This window comes from Schistocerca nitens, chromosome 1 (genome assembly GCF_023898315.1).
Source record: "Schistocerca nitens isolate TAMUIC-IGC-003100 chromosome 1, iqSchNite1.1, whole genome shotgun sequence".
Taxonomy (NCBI): domain Eukaryota; kingdom Metazoa; phylum Arthropoda; class Insecta; order Orthoptera; family Acrididae; genus Schistocerca; species Schistocerca nitens.
In genome coordinates, this window is record NC_064614.1 from 1,002,228,914 (window position 1) to 1,002,251,531 (window position 22,618).

The window sequence follows — 22,618 nt, forward strand, 5'->3', positions numbered from 1 at the left end:
TTCTCTGCTTTGTTTTAAAAGATTACTCACTTTGAAGCAGTGAATGAAGCAATGTGTTTTGATTTCTTCGGATTTCTAGACTTCTCGCGACAAATTGCTTTAGACGGGTCAGATAAGGAACATATGTCTTCCAAGTCCCGTATTCTCTGCATTATTCGTATTAGTAGTGTGCACTTCGAAAGTTCACATGAACTAGCTTTTTATCATTTCAAGACTGCGACATCTGCTAAAGGCAGACGTAGAAGGAAGGATGACTCTGGCTTCTACCACGTTTGCCAAGAAAGCGCTATGCAGTTGGCAAGCTTCTAGAACTGAAAGATGATCTGCTGCCCCCTCGCTCCCCCCCATCGTCCCAATCCAAATAGATGCGCCAAAGTCCTTCTGACATTAACTATTTAAACAATGACCTACCGAATCAATTAAAAGCTGCTTCTTGTAGCCTTCATTTGGGTTAAGAGCTAAGGTTTACATTCAACTGAAGCAGCCACTTGAGTTAGAAAAAGCAATCGACGTCATTGTGAGACAGAATCCTCAAAGATGAAACTGTGTACTGAAGATAAGACTTTCCAGAACTGCACTGAGTACTAGAATACCTTTTGTGTGCCTCTTAGTTTATTCATTGTGTCGGTTGCACAGCTCATGTAATTAATCAAATTCCGCATCATCTGACGGCAACGGCCTTGCCGCAGTGGATACACCGTTTCCCGTCAGATCACCGAAGTTAAGCGCTGTCGGGCGTGGCCGGCACTGGGATGGGTGACCATCCGGGCCGCCATGTGCTGTTGCCATTTTTCGGGGTGCACTCAGCCTCGTGATTCCAACTGAGGAGCTACTCGACCGAATAGTAGCGGCTCCGCTCAAAAGAAAACCATCGTAACGACCGGGAAAGCGGTGTGCTGACCACACGCCCCTCCTATCCGCATCCTCAACTGAGGATGACACGGCGGTCGGATGGTCCCGATGGACCACTTGTGGCCTGATGACGGAGAGTGTGCATCATCTGATACTTGGTTTCTAAACTGAAATGCGAATTAGCTCTTCCTGTGAGATTATGCAAATTCCTTTATGGGCTGATGTGTTCTTTTAATCACTACGTCGTCACTCTAAGCGACGATCATCCTTTTGCGGAAATTTATTTATCCCGGTTTTTGCACATCTGTGTAACTCCTGCACATATCGGCTTTATTACAACAGAACAACCGACTGGAAATCAGTAAAACTGAACATGGCCAAGGACCCTGTACAAGCCGCTTACAAGCGACGCCTTGTATTCAGCCACTGAACAAGTGTCAGATGCCAACTTATGGCTACAAAAAGTAAAGAAACATTACAGTAACTCTTTGTGGCATCGAGATACCGGATTATACTCGATGGACCAGGAAAATAAGAACGTCTTCAATCGCTTTCCAAGTTAACCGCAGACTTAACATTTGGTGGACCTAAAATCACCCTGCTTTTGCAGTGTATGAGAAAGAGGTAAACAAAAGACAAACCTATGCTGAAAACTGGAAAGACATTACGGTTGAAGAAAGGATGTTCGTGCCATAAATGATAATAGTTCGGGAGTGCTGGGCGTGTGTGAAAATAAACAATAAAAACATGTATAGAGACTACGGATATTGACAAGCATGGTCTGATACTTTTAGAATCGGAAGAGAATTTCTCGAATTTTCCATTTGGTATAACAGATATCACAATCACATTAATCCTAGCAGAATAAATTACTTTCATAGCTCACCATACTTTAATATTTTTCCATCGCATTTATTATACAAACGCGCATTCCGCATGAAGCAATTGCTAATTCAACTAAGGCCATTCAGTCTTTTCGAGGTACAGTACAATGCGATGTGTGTTAGACGTATTTCCATTTGTGCACACAGAACTCTATGTTTTTACAATGTTTTCAGTCCTGGAAGATCAACAGTGCGCCTGAGATGTACAGAAAAACAAACAATTACAGCTAAGAGAAACGACTGAAATGAAAATATAAATGCAATCAGTCTAGAAAAGAGCTTGTGAATAAAAAGCTCGTGCGATCGATCCTAGAATATTGCTCAGTTGTGTCGTACCAATACCGAATAGGAGTAAAAAGGCGCCGGCCGTTGTGGCCGAGCGGTTCTAGGCGCTTCAGTCTGGAACAGCGCGACTGCTACTGCCGCAGGTTCGAGTCCCGCCTCGGGCATGGCGTGTGTGATGTCCTTAGGTTAGTTAGGTTTAACTAGTTCTAAGTTATAGGGGACTGATGACCTCAGATGTGAAGTCCCATAGTGCTCAGAGCCATTTGAACCATATGAACCTGCAAAAGGGCATATTGAATGTATTCAATGAAGGGCTGCACGACTTTTCACGTGTTTGTTTGACCCACGGGTGAACGCTTCGGATATGTGAGAAACCTAAACTGGCAGACGTTTGAATAAAGATCACGTGAAAGCCGCCTGCAATGTTTCAAGCATCACTTTCGAGGTATCTAGGAATATACAACAGTCTTGCACTTATTTGTCTGCAGACATTGTGAAGGCACGATTTGACAAACTTTTTCTCCCACTCGATACACTCATGGGACGGAAAAAGATCCAGTGGTTTGCAGAATATAAATGTAGACGTGATGTAGAAGAAGCGATTTACTCACAAGTTCTAGGATTACATAACGATACTGATTACGAGCCTGCAGTGGTTTGGAGGCTGGCTTATGGGCAAATAAAAATTTTAAAAGCATTATAAAAGGAGTGGCTGCAGTTTCCATACAAACTATCCACTACGGGTCCATGCTTGTCGCCTTGAAATGGCGATTTGTTCACGAAGAGGAAGTGTGAACCAGTTATAGTTCCGAAATTCGTACTTTGTTCTCTGTACCCCTGAGCGTTGACGATACTGCTCAAATCACCAACGAAGCTATGATGGTACATCGATAAAACATGATTCCTCGCCCTCATCCCTAACACTTCACCGTTTTACAGTGAGACCTATTCGAGCTGACCACTTGAATGGTTGTGAGAAAGAGGTCGTCTGGAGGGTTGGTCTTCTTAAAACGTGACCAAGGTAAAATGTAGTTCTGAACATAATGACTTAAACACAATTAATGACAACAATTGCTACGATGAAAAACAAGTTCTTATTATGTATTAATAACCGTAACAATAATACAGTGCACACCAATACACGGAAATTGGCATCTGTACACACTTTTTCGTACGTTTGTTTAGTCACATTTTCATATTCCTTTCCTACTTCAGACAGTAAGTACATCATTTTCTGGTTGGAAAGCTCAGAAGCAAGGGACTTGTGTCTATCAATAATACGTAAGGCATCGCTAAAGGGATTGCCTCCACAAAAATTGCGTCGTATTCACTATTACTGTCTTGGTTTTCACTGTGATGGGGATCTGGGTTCATTTCCGCAACATTTTCCCAATTATCATCACTATTGAAGTACTCAATGTCTTCGTTCACTGTAGAAATGTGCAACTCAATACTGGCAACATCGCATAGCTGACTGAGGAGTTAATTGATTCATCATTATCTTCTTCTTCTCTAACATCCACATTTTGTGAACACTGAAAACCAGAATTAATGAAACATTCTCTAGTTGTTTCGTTTTTCACTTCATTCCATCCAGCTGATAGCATCACCTACGGTCACTTTCGCAACAAGGGAACGCAGAAGCTTTTAAAAGACCGTATCACTCCTTGGTCAGGAGGCAGAACACACGATGTTGTGTTGGGAGGAAAAAATTTACGTCCACGTTTGATAACTTTTCGCTTCAATGACATGGTGCGTTATCTACGAAAAGTAGGATTTTACGTCTCTTTATACTCATTTTTGAATTAAATTGTCAGCCAAGGACGAAAAATGGCACACGCCATCCATGAATTTTTATTTGTATGCCAAGAAACGCCAAGCAAGGAAATTATTTTTGAAGCACCGTGGACAATTTGCTTCTTTTTCACGGCAGAGGTTAGCACGAAGACAGATCATTAATCTTTGTTTCGCCATTTTGTCGCCTTTGCATTGATCGCCCTACTGTTTTGTTTGGAATAGCTTTAAAAATAGACCAGTTTCATCCATGTTGTAAATGTCACTATCACAATAGCTACTTGTAATTACGCTGAGTCTCGACATCCAGTCGGATAAAACATCTTGATTAACTTCTACAGTTTCTCCACAGACTGCTCGGAAAACAAGACTGTGTCGGACACGATATCGTCCAATCAGCCGTTGCTTGCATTAAAATTACGAATTCCAAGATCAGAAACAAATTTAAAGAGGTTTCTCTTGTAGTATCGTTCCACTAATAGGCAATGCCTTGGCACATGCTCTATTATACCGCAGTAAAGCAGCATTATTAACGTCTTCAGATGGTTGCCACCGTCATTTTTAATTTTTGTTGGCGTTTTCTACCCATTCCTTTAAAAACCTGCCACGAGCTGCAATTGTATTCTGTATTTGACTCTCTCAACAATTAAACTCACTGACGCTAAGATTTTCCTTTCTCACTATCTCTAATAATAGAAATTTGCTGTTCTAGTGAAACAACAACAATTTTCATTTATTTAAAGTAGCCGTGACTTCACTACAGAGGAGTGATCAGAAATGTTTGCTATTAGAAGTACAAATGACAATGATATTTTAAAGGTGTTGTGTCACATTGTCAGCGAGAAACCTTACAGTAATGTAGTATTGTAATTCCCTTCTCTATGATTGTTTGTAGTCGTGTCAAAGGGAGGATATTGTCAGTTAAAGAGTGGTCGTTGGTCGGGAAAAGAAGGTAATGTAGATACATTGGTAGCTTATCTCCGTTCCTTAAAAATACGGCCGTTTATATAGGGTGTCAACTTATAGGTTTGGTCTTCTCGAGAGGTTTCACGGTATCTCCAAATAAATGTGTGGTGATATTCATTTTGCAAACTGAAATGAAAATGAAATGTCGTGTGACGAGGGCCTCCCGGTGGTTGACCTGATCGCCTGGTGCAAGTCTTTCAAGTTGACGCCACTTCGGAAACATGCGCGTCGATGATGATGAAATGGTGATGATGACACAAGCACCCAGTCCCTGAGAGGAGAAAATCTCCAACCCGGCCGCGAAACGAACCCGGGATGCGCGACATGACAAGCAGGCGCGCTGTCCAATAAGCTACGGTGGCGCAGCAAACTGAAATTCATCGATGAAAGCGTTTTGTAGCCTAGTGGTCATTTGCGATGTCTCCGACTCCATAGCACAAGGGCCGGTTTCTGCACTGATGTGAGTGGCAGACACACTGCTGGACGTCTGTAATTCAGAATAAGTGTATGTTGATACCTTCAGCTGCTGACGGGCGTTGATGTATATGAACAGGAACAGGTGAAAATGTGTGCCCCGGCCGGGACTCTGCTGCTTACATGGCAGACGCTCTATCCGTGTGAGCCACCGAGGGCACAGAGGAGAGTGCGACTTCAGGGACTCTCTCACACATACCTCCCGCGAGATCCACATTCTCACCTTATATGTCCACACAACATCGAGTATAGATTTAAGTGTCAGGAAGTCGTTTCTGGAAAGTATTTGTATGGAGTGCAGCCATGTATGGAAGTGAAACATGGACAATAAATAGTTTGGACAAGAAGAGGAGGAGGAGGAGGAGGAGGAGGAGGAGGAGGAGGAGGAGATTAGTGTTTAACGTCCCATCGACAACGAGGTCATTAGAGACGGAGCGCAAGCTCGGGTGAGGGAAGGATGGGGAAGGAAATCGGCCGTGCCCTTTCAAAGGAATCATCCCGGCATTTGCCTGAAGCGATTTAGGGAAATCACGGAAAACCTAAATCAGGATGGCCGGAGACGGGATTGAACCGTCGTCCTCCCGAATGCGAGTCCAGTGTGCGAACCACTGCGCCACCTCGCTCGGTCTGGGACAAGAAGAGGATAGAAGCTTTCGAAATGTGGTGCTACAGAAGAATGTTGAAGATTAGGTGGGTAGATGACGTAACTAATGAGGAGGTATTGAATAGGATTGGGGAGAAGAGAAGTTTGTGGCACAACTTGAGTAGAAGAAGGGATCGGTTGGTAGGACATGTCCAGAGGCATCAAGGGATCACAAATTTAGCATTGGAGGGCAGCGTGGAGGGTAAAAATCGTAGAGGGAGACCAAGAGATGAATACACTAAGCAGATTCAGAAGGATGTAGGTTTCAGTAGGTACTGGGAGATGAAGGAGCTTGCACAGGATAGATTAGCATGGAGAGCTGCATCAAACCAGTCTCAGGACTGAAGACCACAACAACAACATGTCCACACACTACATTCGTAGTATTCCTACCCAACACTTTCATTACTCGTGGAAGACATTCTTACCAAGTCCCTTAAGAGTGCGGGTAATATGTGTGCATCCGCACAGAAGAAGAATGTCATGGCCGGTATTGCCAGAACTATATACTTATATGGATATGGTGTCTGTCGGCCGAAGTGGCCGTGCGGTTAAAGGCGCTGCAGTCTGGAACCGCAAGACCGCTACGGTCGCAGGTTCGAATCCTGCCTCGGGCATGGATGTCTGTGATGTCCTTAGGTTAGTTAGGTTTAACTAGTTCTAAGTTCTAGGGGACTGATGACCTCAGCAGTTGAGTCCCATAGTGCTCAGAGCCATATGGTGTCTGTTCTTTCGGACATGTCCGAAAGAACAGAAACCATGTCCATATAAGTAGCTACATAAGTAAGTCTGCGTTCACATTCGCCCCGACAACGGTCTCCATATTCCGCCCCACAGGTCGCCTAATTACATGCTTAGAGACGAACGTTGCATTGCGGCTTTCGCTGTTAAACAGGCGCCGAAAGCACGTGAATGAGCTATATCTACCTCGAAAAGTAAGTGACGCGTGCCGCACACACTTTGATCAGTTACCAAAATAACAAGATGAAGAGAGAAATGTTCTATTAAATACTCGAGATGATTCGTGAAGACGTTGAAAAGCAAAATTAGAAACGCTCTGTGCAACTTCAAGTAAATTCACCGAAGCAGACATATGTCAATTCGTCTTCAATGACTGTCATTCACCATACGTGTGGAAGACAAATATAAATTTCGGGATGAGGTACTCTGAATATCTAAAGAACTGAAAAGTGGAAACACACACGCTACATTTGAAAACCACCTCATATAACATAAAAATCAAGCTACTGGCATAAAAAATCCAGTAAACAGTTATAATAATTGGTTGGACACATAATGACCACTTACCACAACTCAAAACAAACTTGCTACAGTAACACAAGACACGCCACTCTTCTCACCTGAACAAATTATTATTTTTAAGATTACAATTTACGCCCAACATTTTCGATAAAGTTCTTGCCTACTTCCGATTTCAAGTATATCTGAGATTGCAGTTCATAGATTCCGAGCTATATCCCAATTACAAAAAGTTTTCATACTCAGGGTACGACAAACCCCTTCCTTCTTTGACTAAACTTATAATTTCCTCATAGTCCATATTTGGCTTGTGAGAAACTCGGCAGATTCTAATGAAGAAAAAAAAACTGGTTTGAGTTTAACCAATTGTCGTTCGAAACATGCACGTCCGGGTGGTGAGATCAATTGCATTGCGACCGCGCACCTAATGGTGTACTGGCTTGAAAAGTTCGGCCGTCTTCGGGCCGATGTCGGTCGTTGGCGGAACCCAACGATGTCGGTGGCACTGTGAGCGGGATCTGGGTGCTCTGATTGCAGAGGTACACACCTTGTCGGGAAGCCATAGCACTTTTGGTAGCTGTATGCTCTGTAGAAAGTAGTTGCAGACATCGTCCATCTTCGTTGTGCAGTTCAGGTTAGATTTAGATCGTGCAGAGGAGAGGTTACATTTGGTGCGTCTTAAACTGTGGTAAATAGAAGAGTCTGAGAAACATCACCGAAACGATAGGATGAAGCTGGGGCCGATTTGTGCCTACCGAGACTAGAGACTGTGTCTGACTTGTTTCAACATGCCCAGGCTTCTACACGGCACTTTCAGGGCTTTAGGTAGAACAGAGTCCAAACGCCATTTTTGTGGCGTGAACCCGTACCCGTTTCCAAGAGAGCCTACGCTACACCCACAACGATAGTTAAAAAGACAGCCACTGCATGTATATAATGCGTTACTTTTCGTTATCGTATAGTAAGGGCGGTTAAAGGCGCTGCAGTCTGGAACCGCAAGACCGCTCCGGTCGCAGGTTCGAATCCTGCCTCGGGCATGGATGTTTGTGATGTCCTTAGGTTAGTTAGGTTTAACTAGTTCTAAGTTCTAGGGGACTAATAACCTCAGCAGTTGAGTCCCATAGTGCTCAGAGCCATTTTTGTATAGTAAGGGGCCTATTTCAAGAAGGTATATCTCACTACTTATGTAGGTATAATAACTCAGGTTTGTGGGCAAATCTCGAGTTTACGCACCTTTCGTTCAAATGGCTCTGAGCACTATGGAACTTTACATCTATGGTCATCAGTCCCCTAGAACTTAGAACTACTTAAACCTAACTAACCTAAGGACATCACACAACACCAAGTCATCACGAGGCAGAGAAAATCCCTGAACCCGCCGGGAATCGAACCCGGGAACCCGGGCGTGGGAAGCGAGAACGCTACCGCACGACCACGAGCTGCGGACGCACCTTACGTCTTATTTTCCTCTTTTCCAGATTACACGCAGCTTTTGGGCATTAGTGTTCTTCCTTCATACAAGTTTATTAAATTCGTAATTTATTTTATAAACGGAAATATCTTTCTTGGCAGTGCCCGTTTTTTGTAGCACTTCCACCCATTGAGCTTAATTTCTTTTCCTTTCGACGAAGAGTCAACAAATAAAATACCATAATACAAGTAAGTCCTCACTCCGTAACGTTGGTAACTGATGTAGCGTAAAAGAATATCTTAACGTCTCCTCTTCAACTTACGTGAGTCATGTGGCAGCAGTAAGGCATTTATTTTTGGTACCGCTAACCGTTCTGTGCAAGCAGAAGCTGTGTTTACTTGGCACCCCGGCCTCGCTAGAGTGAACGCCACTGCTCGTACCATTCATACTGCTTGGGTGATGGTTCGTGAAAGAGGTAATTGTATAGACAGCGCGGATGATTTAGTGATAAAAAGAAGGGCGGTAGAAAGCTCGGCAGTCAGGCGGGCGGCCGAGGTACGATTCCCGGCCGATGTCAATGGTTTTAATCGCTTTCCCACTTAAGAAATATTGTAGAGTGCACTGAATGTTAACGGCAGCTCCTACAACTGAAAAATTTAGATTTCGAATACATTAGTATGCCTTCAGCGGCTCAGCGGTTCGGGCATTGTTTACGTCCATGCCACACGTGTTGAGCGCGAGGCGTTTAGGCTAAGTGTGTAACGGCATATGGCGGTAGTGCATAGAACGAATCATGGTCTTGTCGTTCCGCAAATCGAAAATGAATTTTAGTTTTACTAGTGCATATGCTCGAATGAAGGCTTACGAGATAGAACCTTACTTACGGGACGAGATAAAGATCGATCCTGATGTTCTAGTCGGAATACACTAGTCCATAGTCAGTAGCATGCTCTATGTCAAGCTCACTGATGAGGTAGTGTGTGGCGAAATACTACTGCGACACCGTCAAGGACTTCATTTCTGTCATCCGGAAAGGAATGTTGGAGCGGTTACACATAAACACAACGGCATGGCACTACGAGCAATCTGAGTCTTTAAACTCCTGCTCGAGATGCCACAAGAATAGGTGATCGACGCATCTCGCTCTTACAGAAAGGTTCTAATCCATTTGCCTGAAAAATGGGCGCGGTTCAAAACATATCCTGGCCTAAAGTACGGATCGAACTACGAAAACATGCCCCATCACACCTGTCCATCGCTGGTTGTAGGCGATTGTAGTCTGTGATGGACAAGCACGAACGTGTTCCGGGTGTGGAACGGGGGGACACGTCCTTTCCGAATGCATCCAGAGAAGTTTGTTACTCCTGCCACGGACTGATCCCCCATTCACTCCGCAAGTGACAGTGCTTCTTATGATCTATGCTGCGGCATTATGCAATGAAGTAGGACACGCGACAGAAACATACCGGAGCAAATGGACAGTGGCAGATCACGTCAAAACAGGGAAGGATGAAGTCGCGCTGGACTGCCCACAGCAGTCGCAGAACGCCCTGCCTTCTCGCGGCCCCCTTGGATACGACAGTTCTGGACACAGACAATTCGATGGAGCACGATTCGGAAGTACCCCACGACCAACAAAAAGCCGTACTAACCTCTGATTTGGAGGCCCGGCAACGGAAACACGATCATCAAAGTGCTGGAAGAAGCGCCGCCTCCCGCCGGAGAACGATCAACAGGGTCCAGAAGGGAATGCTGAAGGAGAAAGCGGAGTAGTAAGTTTCCTTTAATTTACATCTATGGTCACAAACTTTTAGTTAACAGATTACCGGTTTCGGTCTTTAATGACCATCATCAGATCTATTCCATAAAAACAAAGTCCTAATATACTGCAGCCATAGTGGCATCGTCCAGATTTAAATGCGGAATCAGCACCAGCATCGTCAAATACATATAAGTAATGCTGGTGCTGATTCCGCATTTAACTCTGGACGATGCCACTATGGCTGCAGTACATTAGGACTTTGTTTTTATGGAACGGATCTGATGATGGTCATTAAAGACCGACACCGGTAATCTGCTAACTAAAAGTTTGTGACCATAGACTTAAATTAAAGGAAACTTATTACATATACGGGTCACTGTTCTTTCGCGACGATGTCGCAGCTTGTGAAAGCGGAGGAGTAGGACCGACTTCACCAGGAAACCAGAAAGGCTATGGTGCGTACAGTGCACTGCAACGATGGAACACTGGGAGACTGGTCACAAGAACCGCCCCAGTGGGGACCAGATGAAGCTTGTAGAGTTGCACCCACAAATTCTCCCACTGTAAGACCGGAAGAGTGCATGGAATAACGGCAGATAACATGAGGGGCTGGCGGGGGAGAGGGCGAGGGGTGGTGGTGGTAGAAAGAACACAACTTGGTTGTTATGGTGGTATTATTAACCACTGTAAGGTGTCGTATCCAAGATTACAACTATGCAACAAGCGTGTAGAATAGGGTCTGTTAACATTAATAAGAGGGGGACGCCTGTGAAGATGAAGTTGCTCAGTTACGTGTTAATGGCTGCGGATAACGCTGTTACAGAAAGTTTGGGTGCCCCCCCCCCACCCTCCCCTCCTCCTCATAGAGCAGCGATACTACTGAAGGAGAGGATACGTGCAGACATCGTGGAGTATTTGACGTCGGCTCGCAATACGTCCCTTACCATAGGCGGTGTGTGTTTGACTGACATTTATGAGCTGTCAGGCCTCGATAAGAGAATTTTACGCCCGCGAGGTTACACCGTTGTTCCGGAGACGATACGATTCTTGTGTAATCGGCGGAGAGATTTTAATTCTGTGATCGGCTGGAAGGACCAATATCCTAACTACGTTCCCAGCTGAGGACTTCGCGAGCTGGCCATCGGGATGGAATTAGTCGATACATGGGGCTCGAAGCATCTCAACCAACTGGGAAACACATTTTTTACAAGCCACTCCGAGAGCCGTTTGAATTCGATAATTGTTTCAAGGAAGTTAGTGACGTCGACGGAGGACGCAGAAATTCGGCCGACTGCGTTTACAGACTATGAGACATATATTTGTACTGATACTCTCTCCAGACAACAGATATGGAGGCAGAGAGGTAATTGAAAGATGAATGTCTCACATCTGCCTGACGTGGATTGTTGTCGTATGGTGGAAGACAAATGGCGTGGCTACCTCCACAGAAGAAATTCTTATGGCTCCGTCCTACAGAGGTAGATCGAGTGTGTGAAGCCAGCTTTAAGACGGACGTTGATAGGTTATGGGAAAGAGGCTTATCGATGGCGGCGCACGACCTACGACTTTCACTTTACGACCCCCTGGGAACCGTTTGCTCAAGCACCGTCACTGGAACGTCAGAATGCTGTCCATCGAGTCAAAGTGAAGCTGATATAACTTGCAAAGGTAAGGATGGCGGGTACAATAGTACGCGCGGGGTCGCTAGAGTGCCTCACAATGAACTACCTTCGATGCATTATGTCGTACGAGAAAGACAACGCAGACAAGGACGTTAATTTATGAGATCGTTCTCTGTGGAGGCAGTTATTTTATAACACAAAGGGGCATAGCACAGGCGTTCACTGAACACTTTAGGAGATTCTTTCGGACCAATGAGCAACGCTGGAGGGAGATAGGTACCTCCTGGACGAGATTCCAGATGCGACACGTGCGTACGTTCGAATGGGGAAGCAGACATCTTATGTGAAATTATTAGTGATGAGCTGGAGGCAGCGATTAAGTGAGGGGCCTCCAACGAGAATCCAGCCCCTGACGGGTTCCCGTGGGTATTTTTGTGTCAGTTTGTGACCAATATGACACCAACGTGATTATGCATGTTTAATGAGCTTCTGAAGAAGGAACTCCCAGCTGAATCCGCGAAAAGACTCGTGATCCCGATATACCAAGCCACGTGGTGGCAAACGATCATCTGATTATCGCCCCTTGACCCTCCTTAATAGTGACTATAAGATCTTTGTGCGCATACTGGGCTGTTCGTATCAAAACGTCGTTGGTGGATCATATACATGCAGATCAGACGAATCTTGGTGCTACAAGCAGTATCCGTACAGCCTTGGGGTACAATCGTGATATCGTCGCCCTAGCGTCGGCGTCTCACCACTGCGGGCCGGGGTAAGGGGATAGGGAGTGCCGGCGGGACTGGGGGAAGGGGTCGCAAGTCGCCATGTATTTCGACCATGCCTTTCATCGGGTGGATCATGCCTACCTCCTAGCAATGATGAACAGGATGAGTGTCCCACATTTACTGATCGCAGCAGCGGCGTGACTGTTGCATGGTGCCAGATCAGCAATAGTGGTCAACGGAAGAGGAATGAGTATTTTAAGATCCTACGATCTGTCACGCAGGGCTGCCACTTGTCGATTCTCCTATATGCGATCGCTCTACAACCGTACCTCGCAGGCCTTCACCATCTATTAACGGGGATCTTCCTACAGCATTTATCATTCACACATGGAGCATATGGAGATGATATTGTGTTTCTCGTCCAGACTGAAAGGGAGATTTGCTCCGCACTGGGTTGGCTTCAGGCTCATCGGATGGCAGTTGGCAGAGGTCACCTTCCGAAAATCATAATGTATGCACAAGGGGTGTGGACTAGAACCAGTAATGGAAGGACCTGTACCTGTGATGCAAACCCTGAGGTGTTTGGCTGTCACCTTGCATAAGGAGACTGCGGGAACGGCTCCGAACAACTATCGCCTGTTGCTGAACAGAGTTGGCACGTCTGTACGATGAAACGCCGTATGGTCGACGAAAATGCCGCAGCGGGTGTCACTCGTCAACCTTTATGTCGTTCCCATGATGCGCCACCAAACACACTTTCTTCCTATGACGCATATGATGGCTAAAAGGCTTCGGGTAGCCTTTGGTACAGTTCGACACACTTACCCTCCCAGCGCGCGAAAGGGGTGCTGGCTTTTTCAACGTCAACGAGAAGGCGCGGGCCATGAGTACTAGTACCTGCACAAACGGTGACGCCAACGGGAACCACTACATTACGGGGGCGTTCATCGGACATATATCGCCCCCGTTAACGTACACGTGGATGTTCATCGTTGAACACAGTTACATTCGGGCACGTTTACCGACATCCCGACAGCTGACTCGAAGGACGTGTGCAATTTGCTTCTTCGACAGAGTTCTCGGAATAATGTGGAACTGAAACAAACATTCTGCCGTTAAACGGAGTGTGGTGAGGCGCACGGTTCACCACCCTGACCTAGCTTCATCAGTCAGGTCGACATGGTAGATTGTCGTGAACAGAAGTATCTCACGAATGACAAGAAGTACGCTATTTATTTGGTGGATTCGCGCATGTGTCAACGATGCGGCATGCTTGACACCGGTTGGTCTATGGCGCGGGGTTGGAGATCTGGACTATGGCATGGAGATCATAGCGTTCATAGGGCGCACTATACATGCAGAAACCAATTCTGACATAGTGTTTTGCCGGAGGGAAAGTTTTTTCCGCGTCATAAGATGAATGCGGTGGCATGAATCACAGAAATGACGGTCCTGTCATATACACCACGATACAGATACGAACGTACTGAATTATTGGTCACACTTGCAATACGGACGTATAAAACTGTTATGTCTATGCAAATACAAGGATTGATACGCAGATATCATAGCAACGGTTTTTGCGTGCCTGTCAGATAAGTTGGGTGTGCCGAGAGCGCAGAGATGAGGAACGGTAATGTCGTTTGTGAAACCGTTCAAATAAAGTGCTCAGATAAGGAAAACAAAGCGAGTAAACCAGCAGGGAGCACGAAACAGATGCGAGGCTCACAGCAAAAGGTTTTTTATTTTTATTTTATTTTTATATTCATTTTTATTTTTTTAGTATGTTTGTGAATTGCTAAAGGATGTCGGAGGTGGTTTCACCTCGTGGTTTTTTTCCTGCTGCATGGTCAGATGGCAGTGGGGTTCCTTCCAGGACAGTTATAACGGTATCGGGAGACACTAGGGCTTTGTAAATAATAAAGGTTGCTGTTTCGCCTACTGCCTATACCCAGCAGGCTTGATGGAGTTGAGAGGGATACTGCGGCCAGGCCTCGGGTTCGATACCTCCCCCCCCTCCCCCCCCCCCTTCGTTCCCTGAGCCCCCACCGGCCCTTTCTAAAAGAAAGAAAAAACCAAACGGATACCCCGGGTTCGTTTCCCGACCGTTGCATGTAATTTTAATATTTTGTCCACTTGAGAAATATTGTGGGAGACACTGAATGTTAAGGCCAGCTCCTGCAGTCAAAAAGTTTACATTTCAAATATACTAGTACTGCTTAGAACGTACAATAATTTCATACTAAAACTTGTGTCGAGTCGTAATCACACGTCCGCATTTATCTTACGAACAATTACGTTGCTGAGCCATGTGACGCACCCTTATAAGGCAGGTGATTGATGATGTACGACGCAGCAGCTTAGTTGAAACGGGCAGCAGACTAGCGGGAGGAATGGAGAAGTGCGTCAAACCAACTTCAGTGTTAGTAACGGAAGCAAAGACAATTATTTTTATATTTAGGTGCCAGGAGGAATGGAGAAAGGACATTTCCAGTTTAGTGACGCTGCCACGAGACGACAAATTAATGGTGACCAGAACACGACGTAATGGTTGATTTTGTTCGGGCGAAGTCGCCCACGTGTAATAAAAAACAAAGGTCATGTGTCACGAGTTTACTGTGAACTAATTTCTGTACTCACACCTTCACTTGTACATCTCTGGCCTCCGCAATCGTACATTTAAGTGTTGAACGCATAGTGCGAGAATACTCGCTCTTCTACCCTTATTTAGACTCAAATCATAAAAGAGAAAACAAAACAAGATATCTTCTATAAAATTTGCCCTTGTTTCAGTCTCGTAAACACTACGAAGGTACACAAAGTGTGATGAAACTGCGGGGCTTGCCTGGTTGAGACACTTATCAGCTCGCAACGGTGTCTTGGAACATTTTCTTCTCGGGACAGTAAAGTGTGGGAGGAGCAGCTTAGGCCTCTGTCGCGCTCTCTCTCGGGGCTGCTGAGCTGAGCAACACTTGGCGGTACACTGAAATCACCGGCAGTACGGACACACTCGGCTTGCCAGCGCTCCGCCATAGCTTTCATCGAGTTGTCATTCCTCATTCGTCTTTTTCGTAGTATTTGGTTGTAAACATGATACACTTGAAATGTTATATGTAGAAAAAAAGTGTAATCGGGGAGATGCTTCCCTGTGAATGTTTCTGTTGCTGTCTTTCACGTCAAAGCTCTACAGATTAACGATAAAATATGAGAACTGTATCTTGTGCTACGGGCACCGAAGCCAAAGCAGCTGACTTTACGTATAAGGAAATTCTGCTGTCGTTGGATACACAATGTGTGATGTCTTCGAGTCTGCTGTTGACATGCCATCAGGATTATGTTAACGATTTCAAATTCTAATTAATTAGTTCCAGCGGTAGGATCAAAGAGCAAGAAAGAAGGATCATTTTGGATTAGGTGTTATTGTGTAGGAAGGGGAGGAGCCCCACTTCGTGTTCTTGCCTCGGGACAAGCATGACTGTATTTAGGACCCTGTGGACAGGTCAAAAAATGGTTCAAATGGCTCTGAGCACTATGGGACTCAACATCTGTGGTCATCAGTCCCCTAGAACTTAGAACTACTTAAATCTAACTAACCTAAGGACATCACACACATCCATGCCCGAGGCAGGATTCGAACCTGCGACCGTAGCGGTCACGCTGCTCCAGACTGACGCGCCTAGAACCGCACGGCCACACCGGCCGGCTGGACAGGTCAGTTTGTAGGTGTTATGATACTGAGCTCATTGTCGAGCAGTCAGTACCTACAAATGACACACGTTTCGAAACTATAAGATGTCATTTCCCAATCATTTTATAACACTATCGCCATTTCTATAGTTACCTAACGGTATGTGGTCAAATAAGCGAAGCTGCCTTGGCTGAAAGCTACATGTTGTATATTACACAACTTTCGCGATGCCAAAAATTTAATCATGAGTTTGCGTTGGACATTGAGAACAAATTCAGAATTTCTTGTGAATGGTAACCATAAGACGGTACACAACGAAAGAAGATCGCAGTTTCAACTTCATAAGTTCTTTGCGCTGCAGGTGTTGTTTCGTTCTCAGATGGCCTGACACAAGAACTCGCCGTTCCAGGTAGGCGCACAGTGTTTCAGAACGACAATGGAAAAGACAGTCGAAGAAGAAAATAAAACAGATACTAAATGACTGAAGAAATAGCTAAGCTTTCACCGAAGATCGGAATTAGTTTGTGTTAAACAGATCTAGAGAGAGAGAATGCAAACAAACGCGACGTTCTAGACAGGGTTGTGGGCTGTACTAGACAAACTGACCTGTCCACAGGGTCCTAAATACAGTCGTGCTTGTCCCGAGGCAAGAACACGAAGTGGGGCTCCTCCCCTTCCTACATGCCTATCCCCACTCCATCCCATCCCAACACAACAAAACGTCGCCCGCATCTCGTCTTTCATAGCTAGCACACCCCCGTCCGCCTACCCTTTCCTATCAAAAACATACACACTACATTCCACAACTACCTTAACCACTACCCTCCCTCTTCACTCAAATACTGCAGTAACAAAAACTTTTAAAAAGTCGATTTTAAATACTGTAATGAAGCTAAATATAATCTCAACAATTTTTCCTTGGTTTATTCATAAGTTAAACATCTATTCGTCTCATAGCGTATCATGGCCTACAACAAATACCGTGCACTATACAAGGTACATTTTGATTAAACAAAGAGCAAACTGTTTCTTGTGAGAATATTTAATTATTACTACAACCTTCTTATGTTTAGAATAAAAGCACAGAAAATGAACTAAATGAAAAACTTAATAATGTAACAAAAGTGAAATAATATCTAACATTATACTAAAGAAAGAAAACAAGACTGAACAGACAATTTCAAAGAAGTGTGCAAGCTTGAATATCCAGGAAAAACGTAAGCTATTAATGAAATTTGTTTGTTTAGTGGCCTAAATTCTTATCGTACTTCCTCGTTCTCGCATTTGTAAAATGCTCCTTTATTTTCGTGCTCTATCATTTTTTGCAAAACTTATACATCCACATCTCCATCTCCAGGTCTGCAAACCACCGCAAACTGTGTGCCAGAGGCTGCTTTTTACTGAACCACGCATTTACATCTGTTCCCTTCCACCCACGGATAGAGCTTGGGAACAATAAATGCTTCTGCCGCTCATTGCGAGCTGTTGGCTCCATAATTTGACCAGAACCATGTCTGTGGGGACAGGCATATGAAGGTTGCACACATTCGCAGTTTCTGCGCTGAAAAACAAGTCTTGGAGTTTTCGAAGCACGTTCTTGAGAGGTGTGCGGCGTGTTGCTTCGAGTTCTGCCAGTTAAGATATTTCAGCTCCCAATCAAAAAAGCCTGTGACCATTCGCCCCACATTTCTCCTACTCTCGGTATTTCCAAACCAACTGTAGAATGCCAAGCTCTTCGAAGTGCTTCTCCAACTCTGAAATTCGCTTGTTAGGCAACTTACACTCAATGGTCCATCTTCCACAGATGTTGGAAGTTTCATTGAACAATCTCTCGTATGATCCTTTGACGCAAACTATTTCTGAGAGAAACCGAGCACTATGTCGCAGCTTTAAGAGAATTAACTCACATTTGGGAGGACGGCGATACAAATTCCCTCTCGCCCATACAGATTGAGGTTTTCCGTGATTTTCCCCAAGCTTGGAGCAAATGGCGGGATGATGCATTTGAAAATGATGTGGTCAATTTCCTAATCCATCCTTCCCCTGCCTGACTTTGTCTCTAATTACCTCGTCATCGACGGGACGTTAAACGCTATGCCGGCCGCGGTGGCCGTGCGGTTCTGGCGCTGCAGTCCGGAACCGCGGGACTGCTACGGTCGCAGGTTCGAATCCTGCCTCGGGCATGGGTGTGTGTGATGTCCTTAGGTTAGTTGGGTTTAAGTAGTTCTAAGTTCTAGGGGACTTATGACCTAAGATTTTGAGTCCCATAGTGCTCAGAGCCATTTGAACCATTTTTAAACGCTATCTTCCGTCCTTATTTCTGACAGCGCCGTCCCTAAGAAGTCATTTGTGGCTGCGGCTTCCATACTCAAAGAATTCAGGGCCTTAGTTGTAGTATTAATACTTTCAAATGGCTTATTAAGAATCTTAAAAGGGTAAGATGATGGTTTTAAAAAGTATTGCTCATATAAATTACGTTTCTCGGAGCGTCAAGAGCGTCAACGAATCTCTTTCAGTGTATAGATGGTTTGTTATCGGCCAGCTCAAAGCGTTGGATCTGGTGTCTTTGGTGTTGCATGGGATTCACGAAACAAGTTTTTAAATCCTACCACCATAGCATGCTGTTACCAAAAAATACGTGGATGTTCGCAGTTGTTTCAAAATACAGAACTACTTCTTGATTAGCTTCTTAGCCTTTGATTAATTTAAACTGTGACTTGGTTATTTTTTGTCACTCATTGTGGATGCTACGTCACAGCCTTGGCCGGAACACGTGCTCATATCTTTCGTTGTATATACTGAATTCACTGATGTTCATATCCCAAGGCAGAACGATCTTTGACCCAGGTAAAGGAGGTAAACGATTCGCGTATCTTTACGTTAGAATAAGCTGCAAAACACTTTTTCGTTGTTTTACGATAGCGCAAGACTTCTCTTCAATAATAGTTTCTATCACATTTTCCACTTTTCCTTCCCATTTTAATTTTCGTCATGTTTTCCTACTTCATTCATCCCAGAGGGAGCTACCCCGCCCGTCCCAGCCTAATTACGCCGCTACTCTTATCGCTGGATAGTTTCCTTGATTGTGCGATTATTATTTTCCGCTTATCTTCTTGGAGCAAACAACGTAGCACGACGTGACGCAGTTTTCAACAATACAGGGGTTCAGCTGTGTCGTTTGCCGTTGCGTAGCATCGGTTTCAGACGAGGCGACTAGCGAGCAATACGAATGTGTCCAACCCCACTTAGAAAAATCTTAAGAAAGCAGCGAAATGCAGTAAGGACATGGAGCAGCGACAGCAGTCACAAGGTAAGCCATCAATCAACATCTGAGTTCTAGCAGTCTATAGCATCAAAAACACAGACGTGAAATCGACTGCACCTTTCTATCGACGTGTAAATAGTTTTTATACAGGCAGGTACATCTAATGAATATGCAGATCTTCGACATAGAAGATGTATTCAGGATACCTTGTTTTTGCGATGCAGTCATCCAGGCTTTATCAAGTTTTGTCTGAGGCGGTTTCGGTTGGAGGAATTTTGGGTTCAAGGAACTTTATAAATCTTGTAAATGAAGGAAAATTTCAGTACTTCAAATTATACATTCTGTTACGGAACTTCTGTGCCGGGCTATCTCTTTATTCCTCTAATATAGACGTTGTTCAACAAGTCGCCTCCGCGTCTTGATACACATGTTTCTCGTGCACATATCGTAAGAAATAAAATATTTTTATACGAATTTCTAACGATTATACACGAATTTCAAACACTGAGCAGCATTTTTTTGTCAGAAAACTAATTTGTTGTTAAATCATGGGCGTCTTGTTAACGAAATGATGTGAAAATTAAAATCCTTTTCCCTGTTTACATATAATTAGTGTAGGACAGTTTTCGTTTTTGTGTCAGTGCAGTTCGTATCCTCAATGTTAGTACTGTGCACCCACATTGGTGTGGGTCATCGTTTTCCTAGAATTCAATCGGCAGAGGTCGCTGAAATTCGAGCTCACAGTTTGTTGATGCTCCTCGCTGCCAACTTGATGATCAAATAATATGGTGTTCAAGAGGCCTGATACTTTGGTCATCATTGTTTAATAAATGCTGCGCTGCGTTTCAGTGATAAGTAATTTGATTCTCTGTCATTTGTATGTAACTTCTTATGCCACTGTGTACACCCAGACATGACATGAGAGTATTAACCGTTCACTCTAAGGAGACTCTCGGAACACTGGCTGACGAGGGTAGCTAAATGTAAATGTCGTGTGACTTGGGCCTCCCGTCGTGTAGACCGTTCGCCGGGTGCAAGTCTTTCGATTTGACGCCACTTCGGCGACTTGCGCGTCGATGGGGATAAAATGATGATGATTAGGACATCACAAGACCCAGTCCCTGAGCGCAGAAAACTTTCGACCCAGCCGGTAATCAAACCCGGGCCCTTAGGACTGACATTCCGTTGCGGTGACCACTGGCTTTTTTTTTTTTTCGGTCGGTATTGTTTGTTGCGTTTGGTCTGGGCGGACATCACAAGACATCCGGGCAAGTTGATCGGTGATTCCTTTACTCAGTTTTTTTTTTTATTACAGAGAGCAAACAGCCCTCTGACCAAACACGCTGAGCTACCGTGACGGCACCACTCAGCTTCCAGGGGCGAACACGAGAGTAGCTGTTCCGATAGAAGTCAAACGACTGTGTATGACTTCGAACTATCATGCACCTGTTTGCATTCGTTACCAATCTTAGCTCCCAATATTGTTTGGAACGAATGTCTTCATAGAATGTATTAGTACATTTAAACTAGTTGAAATTCGGTTAGATATAACATTTCTGTTACGTTTAACTCCACTTGTTACTTTTGCTTTCATTTATGAGCACATAGAGACAGAGACACTGTACACAGCGTCGCCTGCCAGCTAAAGTTTACCAAACGACTGACATATTTTTATGTCAGAATGATTTCCGAAAGCAACTTTACTTGCTTCAGTATAGGGAAAGACCTCGCAAGACTGATCGATTTTATTAATTTTTAAATTTCAATTTCATTTATTTTTTTATTTTTTACTTTTATTTTTTCTTTTCTTTCTTTCCTTTTGCAGTGAGTATGACAATGATTGACAGAAGCCAGTATGTAAAGATTTCTGCTGCCTTTGGTGTCACGACGTAGTAATATCACACACCCTACTCGTCTCTGGCTCAGGAATTTTCGTAGCTAAGTGTGCTCCTTTCCTCTGGTGGTTACGTTGCTTTTTTTGTTTAATGTTAACAATGCTCAAGCACTACTGCTCACGTGCAGAGTTAGTGTGCGATAGAGATGTGCAAAAAAAATTCTTTTTATGGAGCCATTCCTTTTGAGATAGTTCTTTTTGCTGAACTGGCTCGATGAACGACTTTAAGGAACAAACGCAGCATGCATACTTCTTAGAACGTTTTTTTTCTATGTGCTGTCTTTTTGTGAGAAAAGGCTGAACGCTTTCATTTTTAGTACATTGTTGGGAAGCTGGGTTGTGGGAAACAATAAAGATCAAATTATTCTCGTTATCACCAAGAGTGCGCGTTTACTTGCTAGTTCTTTTTCTTAACTCACAAGGTCCGGAAAAAGAAAAATGCGTTCTTATTTAATAGTTCACAAAAATTAATTCTTCAATTGGCGAAGAAATATTTAGGTACGAGATAAAGAAAGGTGTAAAGAAAAAACCAACAAAACTGTGTAATAAGTGGAAACAAACACTTATTAAAAATAATGTTAAATTGATATTACTATTGTTAATGAAATATTTACACTGTTTTTAACTTCGCGGTTTTAAGCATCGTATTGTACAAAAATGATTTTGGATAACTATTTTGTGTGTAACCTATTTCTTTTCTCAGTCATTAGCTGACATGATGTCGTGGTTAGTTAGTAAGCTCCCATACTCGAGTCCAACAGCCACAAAGTTAATAAATTAACGAAGAAGGAGCTTTACACGTTTTACCTTGACAGGGACTAATTATTAAAAAAGTGGGAACTCAACAAAACTTGTAATTTTATATGAGCCTACTGCCCTCTTTTTTTTTAACTAATTTGTTCCTGATTTTATTCTGAGAAGCTCAGTAATGTATGTAAATGTGATTCAAAAAGTAGTTGAAGTGAAGTGAAGCGCAGCTGGACAGCAACGAACTCATTAGCGCGCAATCCCGGCAACGATTGTAGTTGTGAATGTTTGAGTATGGACTCTAAAAAAAAGACAACTGATTTATAAAAAAAAAAGAGGACTGTTA

General features: G+C 44.0%; 1 pseudogene; it reads left to right on the forward strand.

The window, feature by feature from the left end:
- Nucleotides 1-670: 670 nt before the first annotated feature.
- Nucleotides 671-788, forward strand: LOC126210246 (5S ribosomal RNA; annotated as a pseudogene).
- The last annotated feature ends 21,830 nt before the right edge of the window (nucleotides 789-22,618 follow it).